General features: G+C 34.9%; 1 long non-coding RNA gene across 1 annotated transcript; it reads left to right on the forward strand.

The window, feature by feature from the left end:
• Positions 1-6,949: 6,949 nt before the first annotated feature.
• LOC107870680 lies at positions 6,950-9,308 on the forward strand. Its single transcript, XR_001674270.2, has 2 exons — positions 6,950-7,683; positions 8,835-9,308. It is a non-coding gene; the product is annotated as an uncharacterized LOC107870680 (long non-coding RNA).
• The last annotated feature ends 2,359 nt before the right edge of the window (positions 9,309-11,667 follow it).

An 11,667-nucleotide genomic window follows, 5' to 3' on the forward strand; every position in this document is an offset into this window, starting at 1 on the left:
GGTCAACCTCGACCCTAGCAGTGGACCCGAGGTCCCAGTCTTTGTCTCTCACTTCTCGAATCCTAACCATTTGGGTAAAAAATAAACAAATAAAAATTATAACCAGGTCGAACACAACGCACAAAAATGGATCAAGAAAATGAGACTTTTCCTTTAAAATGCTCCGTAGCCTCCCGAAGATAGGATACAGACGTCTCCGTAATAATCCACGGGACTCTACTAAACATTGGCTCTAGTACCAACAGTACCGGTGAAATCAAGGCTCTGATACCAAGCTGTCACAATTCGATTTCTCAAGTTGTGATGGCACCTACACGATTTCTCAAGTTGTGATGACGCCTAGAATAATAGGTAAAGAGCTAATAGGCAGAATCAGAAAAGATCACATATAATGATAGCTATAGTAATAACAAGTAACAAACAGAAAGTAAACATGTCTCATATACTAATATGAGGGAAGAAAAAACACCAAATATACAAAAGAATTTCTCTCAGGACCTGATAAGGTCGGTACTAGAGCCACTACTAAAATATACCCAGAGTACAAGACAGAATCCAAAATATACCCAATATACACAAGCAGTATCAAGTACAAAAGATTAAACTAGAGTAGATAGAGGAGGACCAGCCTCGGATGACAGTAAGCTCACCCTGCTCCGAATCAGTACTGGAAGATAGGAATTACGTCAATGTCGCTTGCCACTACTTGGATTTGAATCAAGAAAAAGATGCAGAAGTGTAGTATGAGTACCAAAGCAACGAGTACTCAGTAGGCATCAGCGGCCGACTGAGCTCAATACAGAAAAAATATAACTACAATGCAAGGATGTAATCTAAGTCAGTAGTAAAAAGGGATAGAAAAATAAACAACTACCAAGCTACGCCGATGAGATAAGGGAATAAATATGAGCTATATAGAAAATAAATAAAGCAATAATTACAGACAAATCAAACCAAACCTAACTGGGCCTCCATAAGCCCAATAGGCATACAAACATAACATAACTGGTCCCCCATAAGCCCACTAGGCACACTGAAGAAGACAATTAATCCAACCGTACCCTCATAAGCTGGTGGGACACACAAGTAGCAATTAAAGAAAATAAACGTGAGTAATCTGTAACTGAGACAATCCCAAGAAATCATGATAGTCATCTAGATGTGCACCGAACTTGAACCAGCACCAATAGGTAGTAACTAGAGGCCAGTTACCGAACTCAAACTAGTAGTGATGGATAATAACAAGAGGACACGTGCCGAATTCAAACCGAACATAGTGGGAATAACAAGAGGCCACATATATAATATACAACAAAACTCATAATCAGATACCAGACTCAAATCGAAACTCAGTGGAACCACAACCATAATCAAATGTTGTACTTAAACCGAATCTCAAAGGAACCACAACCATAATCAGATGCCGGACTCGAACCGAAACTCAAAGGAACCACAACCATAATCAGATGGCGGACTCGAATCGAAACTCATAGTAACCATACCCAACTGTGATATTAAAATTTATACCATACCATAACAATATCAACGTGGTACCAAAATTCACAATTAATGACAGAAATAAAGTATATACTGAACCTAAATAGAAGCTCAAATATGTCTAAATAACCATCCGCCAATCTTAATTAAAAAAAAATAAATTCAAGGTTTTGAAATTTAATTTCACGTCCTAAAGTAATAGATGCTATATTATATTAAAAGATAATACACCAAAATTTATTAGAACGGGATCGTAATCTGAATAAATACGACATATTATATATATATATCAAATGGTACACAACTACAAGTACTTATCTAGAACTAGCATAATAGTTTACAATTTCGGTAAATAAGCTCAATCTAAAGGTAGGGTAAGCCTAGCTTACCTGGACGCCAAAGCTAAAATGTCTTTCTGCGAATCCTCCGAATAATGCTATTAGAACCCAAGCTTGGATAAACGAATGGGGATAGTTACTTTTCTTCAATAAATGATTATGAACATATATATATATATATATATATATATATATGGGTGAGTGCCATGCTTACACCATTTTTTAAGTCTAATATATGACGTATCAACCAAAGAAACCATTAACACGAATAAGCATATCAATATATATATACACAGCACGAATACATTCTGCCACACAAGATTACATATGCCACTTATTAACTTAATTGACATCTTTAATCATCTATGTGGCTTTGCAATAATTATAAGCATGCATGATTCTGCCACCTAAGGGTACACATGCTACCCAACTTAATCAAATGGCATACTAAGTTTTAAAACGACTCCTCCACTTCCAAGTGGAAGTAGAGTTGGAAATTTCCCATACAATCTTATCCTATTATGTGTATATTGAGGTATTACATAGTTCCGTTATAAAATAAATGAAAAAGGGTTAAAAATACTCCTGAGCTATCTGAAATGGATCAAAAATACCTCTCGTTAGTTTTTTGACTCAAAAATATCCCTTTGTTAAATATTTGGCTAAAAATATTCCTTCCCTTAACGAAATTCCACCAAGCATACCACCTAAGTAAAAAAGCCACGTGGCTATGCCATTATTTGAAAAAGGGTCAAAAGTACCCCTCGTTAGTTTTTTTGTTCAAAAATACCCTCTGTTAAATATTTGGCTCAAAAATACCCCTCCCCTTAACGGAATTCAACCAAGCATGCCACCTAGATAAAAAAAATCACATGAATATGCCACGTCACCATCCACATGTAAAATATTATTTTTTAATTATATGATATTCCTTTCTTCTTTATTTTTATTTTTATGCAAAGCAGTTTTATCAATCTAAAAAAAAAATATGATCAGCAAAATTAAAAATTTCTAAAAATATTTAAATAAAATGAAATAAATTTGTGTTTTTACTGGATTTAGTTTAACGTTTTTGGGATTTCTTGACATTGGAAAGGTACTAAATAAATTTTGTCAAAGGAGTACAAATTATTTAATTTTTTTTATTATATGATAAATTTTTCACTTAGATTATTAAAGAAAATTATATCCATATTTTTCTAATGATTAAAATATATTAAATGTCATTTACTTTTCTGAAAGTGAAATTTTAAAAAATTCTAAGAATACTTGATGATTAAACATAAAATTAGAAAAACTATCAATATTCATTGAGTCCAGAAAAAATAAATCAACATCACTGAATATGATCTTTTTATTTAATTCCTTCATCAAGAAGAAATGAATGCCATGTAATTAAAAAATAAAATTTTACATGTGGATGGTGACGTGACATAGCCACGTGACTTTTTTACCTAGGTGGCATGTTAGGTGGAATTCTGTTAAGGGGAGGGGTATTTTTTAGCCAAATATTTAATGGAGGGGTATTTTTTATCTAAAAACTAACGAGAGGTATTTTTGATTCATTTCAGATAGTTCAGGGGTATTTTTGGCCCTTTTCTGAAAAATAAAATTTTACATATGGATGATGATGTGGCATAGCCACGTGACTTTTTTTACCTATGTGGCATGCTTGGTGGAATTTCGTTAAGGAGAGGAGTATTTTTGAGCCAAATATTTAATGAAGGGGTATTTTTGAGCCAAAAATTTAACGAGGGATATTTTTGATCCATTTTAGATAGTTCGGCGGTATTTTTGACCCTTTTTTGTAAAATAAATATAATATTTTGAATATACCATAATTAATAGAAAATGATTTATAATAAAACCTCTATTATATAACAATATTGTTTTAATATTTCTAGATTTACTATCTCCACTTAAAATGTTAATAGACTATAAAAGCTACTATAAAGTGATATAGATATAACATAACTTAAGGAATTTAGTAAATATCAAAAATATTTTAGAAGGGTACTAAATTATAATTTTACCAAATGTCAATTCAAATTAAATATTCCAAAATACACTAGATATTACTAAAATTAATCAAACCAACTGCCTGGAAGCCGAACTATCAATCCCAGCAAGTCATAAATAACTTGGGACAGTTATAGAAAAGCTTTGCATATCGAAAGTGTGTTAAAATACCGAAAAAGTAACTGTGAGGGTCATTACACTTTATTTGAGACATCTTATTATGTTATGGACCGTCAGCTCCTTCAGAGTGACATATGATTATGTTGTGGATTGTCACCTCCTTCAGAGTAACATATTACTATGTTACAGACCGTCACCTCCTTTAGAGTGACATATTATTATGTTATGGACCATCACCTCTTTCAGATGGCATATTACTATGTTACGGACTATCACCTCCTTCGGAGTGACATATGATTATGTTGTGGATCGTCACCTCCTTCAGAGTGACATATTACTATATTACGGACCGTCACCTCCTTCAGAGTGACATATGATTATGTTATGAACCGTCACCTCCTTCAGAGTGACATATTACTATGTTACGAACCGTCACCTCCTTCAGAGTGACATCTTATTATGTTATGGACCGTCATCTCCTTTAGAGTGACATCTTATTATGTTATGGACTTTCACCTCCTTTAGAGTGACATATGATTATGTTGTAGACCATTACCTCCTTAAGAGTGACATATTACCATGTTACAGACGATCACCTTCTTCAGAGTGACATATGCTTATGTTATGGACCGTTACCCTATTCAAAGTGACATATTACTATGTTACAGACTATCACCTTCTTTCGAGTAACATTTTACTATGTTATGGACCGCCATATCCTTCTGAGTGACATCTTATTATGTTAATCATGATCTCTTTCAGAGTGACATATACTATGTTAAGGATCGTCACCTCTTTTAGAGTGAAATATGATTATGTTATGGACCGTCACCTCCTTTAGAGTGACATATTACTATGTTACAGACCGCCACCTCCTTCAAAGTGACATTTTATTATGTTATGGACTGTCACCTCCTTCAGAGTGATATTTTATTATGTTGATCATCACCTCCTTCAGAGTGACATGTGATTATGTTATGGACCATCACCTTCTTCAGAGTGACATATTTTTATTATGGACCATCACCTCCTTCAACGTTATATGTTATAAATTTTGACCTACTTCAATATGGCATACTAAAACAAGGTATGAACGATTGCCCTTATATTGCATTTGCTACTAATAAGTTTAGTGCAAGTGATTATGAGACATGTTGAACCGTCACTTCATTCAAAGTGACATGTTATATTCAAAATGGGTTATTCATCCTTCAGTGAGACACGTTGCACCGTCACTTCATTCAAAGTGGTATATTACATTTTAAATAGGTCGTCCGTCCTTCAATGAGACACATTGGATCATTACTCCATTCAAAGTAGCATGTTATATTTTAAATGGGTCGTCCGTCATTCAATGAGACAAGTTGGACCGTCACTCCGTTCAAAGTGGCATGTTACATTCAAGATAAGTCATTCTTTTTTTACTAGTGCATGTTGGGTTGTCACCCCGTTTAAAGTGACATAATATTTGTAGAACAGGTTTGACTATCTTAGCATACCGTGTTCAAATAGGTTTGCACTAATTTATGTTTGGGTAATGCTATATTTTGCAACTAACTATTTTTTTGGAGATATTGTCGAGAGCATCAGAAAGGATGAAATTCTCAATTCAAAATCACAGGTGTGAACGACTCCAAAAAGGACACAGCACAACGTGGAACTTTTTCTTAGCAGCGAATTGGGACATAGTTCAAAGAGGAATACTAAACTCTTTGATCGCGAGCTAAAGAACAACTTCCACCACCATCAAACCACACCCCTATTAGAAGACGTGTGGGATATTTTGGGATGTTCTGGTTTCAGTTTCACTTTCAGGATACTTCTAAACTCATACTGGAAGTAACTTTCCCTTTTCTTCAAATCCGAGGGATAACGCACTCAGAGTTTTGAAAATTATATCCGGGTAAATTCTTGCCTATGGATGTGAAGGATCTCACATTCATGGTTAAGAAATTACAAGCCTCTTTTCCTTAACCCAGTTAACTTGTCACTGATTTCGAACCAAAGATCGTCTAACATAAAAGACTATCTTTCTACTGATCGAGTTGAACTACAAGCAGTCTGATTTCCGGAATCATTAGGATATATAGGCTGGGCTCTATGTAGAAAACTCGACGGCATTCCAACCTTCCCCTCAATTCTCTTATCCCACAGCTCTTCAGTTTCACCAAAATTTGAAATACGGAATAGCTTATGAATTCTTTGAAAATCATGTTTAAAAATCAAGCTTTATGAACTACAAGTGGCCTGAATTCTCATGCAACCTTAGATATGTAGGAAAGCCGATACTGGGGTTCATCCATAACTCTCTAAAAACTCGTGCGAAAACTAATTTCTTTTGAGAAATGAATTTGTGGTCGGATAAAAATTAGGGACGTCAAACTCCTTTTGCCAAGGGTTACTTGCATCCACCCTACCCAAAGGAAGGGGGCAGTTGTTAACACTTAATTTTTGCCCTCCGTGACTAAGTTTAATTTCGCGTTTCATTGATTTTAAATAAAATTACAATATTTATTTTATTCAAATGAAAAAAATCTTTTCAAAATATTTTCTAGACAATTTTGTCATTTTGAGTAACGATTATATGTTCTTATATTTGTATACAAGATCGTATGATTTTATTACTTAAATAATTATTTTACTGAAAGTTTGATTTTAATCAAGGATTTTCCTGAAAATCAATTCAAATGGGCAAAATCTAGATTGAAACATAATTTATTCTCAAAAATAATTTATTCGAACAATATTTGTTTAAATTTAATAAATTAAGAAACTCAAAATTAAACCAGTTCATAATTCGTATTCAATTTTGATATAATTTAGGTGATTAATTAAATTTGACTGTAATTGAAATTAATTGAACCATAATTGCAATACAATTAGCCAATTGGTTTTCGATTTGGCCGGATTTAAATAAATTGACTGAATTTATAATTTGGGGTTATTTATTAAAAACCTTAAACCCAATCCTTTTTAAATCAATCAGCCTCATAAAAATTGGGCCACCAGCCCAAAATGACACCCCTTTCTCTTCTCCCTTGACCCAACCCATCAGCCCAACAAGCTGAAATCGAACCGGACCATACCCTTTTTCCTCTGTTCCCATTTTACCCGTACCAATCCAACACCAGTAGCCAACAACACTCCAAAACGTGATAACAAACACCGACAACTCCAACGTTAACAGCTAACAACACTGCTTGCAAGCAGTGTACAAACACCAACAACAAAACAGCGATGGTACCACCTTCAACCCGTCGACAACGACGAACTCGGTGACCCAAAATCTGAACCCGTCGAGTCAGCAATCGACGACCCAACCAGCTCAACCAGAAATGCCAACAACCCCAACCACCCGTCCAGCTCAGCAATAACGTTCAGATTCTGTATAAATTCCAGCTCTTCTTATCTCAATTTTGAAATTCAAATTTCTAACTCTTTTTCCCTTTTTACCCCTCCATTCCCCCTAAAATCAGTCTCAAATCTCCGGAAGGAGCATTCCTCTAATCCCACGTAACCAAAGAATTCGAGAAGAAACATATTTGGAAAATCAATTCCGAGGAAACGAAAAAAAGAAGAAAAGTGAAAATTCCAACAAAAATTACTTCGGATTCCGGCGAAATTATTTAATTCCAGCGAAATTAACTGAACTCCGGTGTTAAAGTCCATTTTAAAGAGCTCGTCCGTCTCAGTTCCTGCCCCCGAAAAGGTAAACACGGCTTGTTCATTTAATCCCTTCGTAATTTATTCTTCTCCGTGCTAGTAGCAATTTCGTAGTAATGATGGAATTATTCGCTGTAGAGCGCTTTGAAAGCCATAAGGCTTTATGTGATAAAAGTTGTATTGTGATAATTCTCTAGTCGTCAGATGCATAGTTGTTGTGTAAGCTTCTGTTTTTTTTTTTTTTTGGTGTTTTGGTTAGTCTAGTTCTTCTCCTTTCTTCATTCGTTATATTCTTGATAAAGGTTACTACTTAGATTTTAATATTTGGGAACTATGTTGCTGGAATTAGGAGGTTTTCTTTTCTTTGGTTATTAAATAAGCAGGGCCACATTCTTAGCCTAATTGGCATTTTTTTGGGCTATAGACTAGTTAATTTGTGTGGATGTTTTTTCCTAATTAATGGTGTTCATTTTAGCTACTAGATTAGATCAATTCTTTTTTCATTCTTTTTATTAAGTTGTTGTGTTTAGCGGCCCAAGAAGTGATTCACTTTATGGTTTATTCGGTTTCTGCATCTTTGCCGCTTTGTTTCATAATAATATGACGCGTCAAGAATTAGTTGGTCTATTAACGGATTGAATATTCAGGGACCTTGTCATCTTGTTTCTTTGTTTGAGATAGTTTATAAAAACCTTCACTTTAAATTTGGATGGCATTACTCCTATATACGAACTGCCTAAATTCTCCTAAAAAACATGTTGTACAAGCTATTTCTTTTTTTCCTTAATAAAATGAGTGTGGAGCAGCATATTTGCTACATGTGAAAAATCAAGATTAAGATGATTGAACCTCTTAACCGTTCCTTTGTATATAGGGTATATTGCTTGGACTTTGGCTAATGTCTTAGTTATGTGATCATGTAGATGTCTTGCATCATCGCTCGTCCTACTTGCCGTGTTGAACTCTCAGTTAAACTTACTTAATAGTTGTATATAATGGGGTTAGTTCATAGAATTATTATTGCCCGTTTTCATTTCTTGTAGCTTTGACATTTCCTTTAAGTATTCTGGATTGATTACCTCACCAAGATGTTAGAAATAATGATGACGATTTCCCATCGATAATTCTGTTATGAAAAGTTGTAGTCAAGTACTAATCGTTATATTTTCTTTCTTTTACATGAACCCATCTTGAAAGAGTTCGATAGGACTCCCATTCCTTCGCATTCGCTGTTCGTCGAGTCGAGCCTCATTAAAGTCCAAATTTGGACGGATATACACAGGATCACACAAGTATCCAAGATGGTATACAATGATATACAGCGGGTATCCATTGAAAGTCGTAGCTGCATACCATCATACAGTGTACAATTAAAAATGGAGAGAGAATATGCTTATTTCTACGTTGATATACAGTATATACGTGGAAATATACCGAAAAATGCAAGGATGAAGGGCTGTGATATACCGTCAGTATACAGCTAGGTATACACTGCAGAAATGGACCAAAAGTCCATAAAGAATGGACCTAAAAGCTGGGCAGCTTTATTGATGGGCCAATTAAAGGCCCAAATTTTAATTCTTCTTATTCATTTCCTTGTAAATCCTATTTTATTATGTGCTTGTATTAATTATTAATTTGGTTAGCCTTTATAAATCCTCTTTTGAATCATTATTTTTGTTTTTCTCTGCATTTTTCCTTTCCTTAATTTATTTTATAGCGTAATTTTCAAAATTGATAAAAATATATTTCCTTATGTTTTTTCTTCGAATGACTTTTAAAAAAATCAAAATGGCATTTTATTTCATCAATATGTTAAAGTAGTTCATTAAAGTAGTTCATTCAAGTTAAAAAGAATTTTCATCGACCTAAACTCAATTTCCTTTACGAAAGATAACAATATTTTCACCAATTAGCCAAGGTTCATAATTTGTTTAAATTAATATTTTTCTTTAAAGACATATTTTTATCAAAAATGATATTCAAAAATCACTTTTTTTCTCCCTCTTATTTGAAAGAATAATTTATAAAGAAAACGGGTTTAGCTCAACCTTTCTTTACAGGAAATTTTGTCAAGTTGTTTAATAGGACCAATTTTCGCTTGGTTGACAAATGTCATTTTAGGTCTTCAAAAAAAGAAGTTAAAGGTAATTTTTTTTATAAAATCAAGTCTTCGTAAAAATTAGCCACGTTTAGTTAGTCAAGTTAGTTCTTTTTGGTAAACCATTTTAAACGGACGCTCTTAAGCGCCTTAAAAACCTTCTTAGGGCATTAATTGAACCCTTACCCAGTTTTTCTAGTTTTAAAGGTTTATTTCTATTTTTGAACCTTTGAAAATCTTTTTAAGTTTTTTCTTGATTTTTTCTATAAAAATCAAGTGGCGACTATGTGAATTTTTTTAAAATTGTTTTGAAATTTTCTTGAATCATTTGAAATAGTTTTAGAAAGGTTAAAACCATTTTCTCACCAAATGAAATTTGAAAGGGATAAAACATGGACGACAATCGTCTTCAACCGAAAAACGAAAGATCGTATCCAATCAATCCACGTAGGTAAGGCAAGGCAGCACAACATCAAGGTTAAAAGGTTTGATGCAACCTCTGGTAAGTTTCTTGACCCTATATCTTCGGATGCCATAGCTGCATCGTTATCCGACGTCCTTCCAAGTACAGCTAAAGGTAAGAACCTAGAACCTCCCCTTAACCCTAATAGGTCCGATCCTTATAAGCCTGAAAAATAATTGGGCCTAAAAAGGACCCACTGAGTAGTCATTCTAATTCAATTGGACAGATGTGGCTAATAATCCCCCTCCCCGGGCCGACTAACTTTGAACGCCTCATGAATGAAAAGAGGCCCATCAATTTGGGTCATCAAAGTCTGGTGGATACGTGTGGCTCTCTCACTCCCAATCCCGTGGCCCAGTCTGAATCCATTAGCTTAGAGAAAACTCCTTGGGTTGCTGAGCTGGAAAAAGATCCAAGCCACTTTCTCTCTCTCCAAACGCTTGATATCCCCTCTGAATGTGCTTTACCAGCTCACATCAATAAAAAAAGTAAGAGTGTCTTTTCCAACAGACACTCATTAACTTCTTAACCAATCATTAATGATGGAAGACTCACAGTCTTACCTCCAGACACTCTTGAAAAAGACTCTCACAAGTCAAGTATCTTGCCTTTTGATCCTTACATTTTCTCTCCCTTACCTACTCATTCTACCAATGGCTTCATCTAGTCAAGACCACCTTCCCCCTCTAGTCTTCTCCACCAAACCACTGGAACTAAATCACTTTCCAACCTCATGGTTGGAGATATGCCTGTCCCAACAAACTATCCCCTTAAAGTTAAATATGGAGGGGAGGATACTCATCCCCTTAATACAAGACCCTCATTATCTATCTCAACTGGTGAGAGAGGGCATGAGTCAGGGTCTGACCAACTATGGTTAGGACGTAAGGATGACGATGATGCGAAGCATCTTCAGTTAAGGTTTTGCAACTAGTTAATCAACAGACTCGATCACATAGGAACTCTCTGAGTCAAAGCTTACCATTCTCCCCCCTCCAAAAGGATAGAATTACTATTAGAGGGTTCTCTTTTTGTAAAAAAATTCTAGGACCTCCTTCCCCAGCCCCAGACTCACTCAAACTCTCCACTACTAATGCCAACCTTATTATCTCTCGAGATAATGGAACGAGAAAAGACCCTGAAAGCATTGAGAGAAAGAAACAGCTAAATGGAAAACATTCCAGCATCCCTTAAAGCTCCTCATACAGATGCCATCACTCTAGAAAAACCTCCATCTCACTTATTCGAGGACCTTATCAGCGAGCTTCTACTAATTTTATTACCATTGGAGCTCAAAAAATTCGATCTAGAACTAAAGCTCCCAGGAACAGGAATCTTCTATTCCACAAAGTTGAACCCACTTTATAAGAAGAGGAAGAAACCAATGACTGTCTATCCCCCCCCTTAGAAAAGGGCAAGAGATTAATAAAGAATCTCCAACCAACTCAAGTCAATTCAATGATGAA

Source organism: Capsicum annuum, chromosome 5 (genome assembly GCF_002878395.1).
Source record: "Capsicum annuum cultivar UCD-10X-F1 chromosome 5, UCD10Xv1.1, whole genome shotgun sequence".
Classification (NCBI taxonomy): domain Eukaryota; kingdom Viridiplantae; phylum Streptophyta; class Magnoliopsida; order Solanales; family Solanaceae; genus Capsicum; species Capsicum annuum.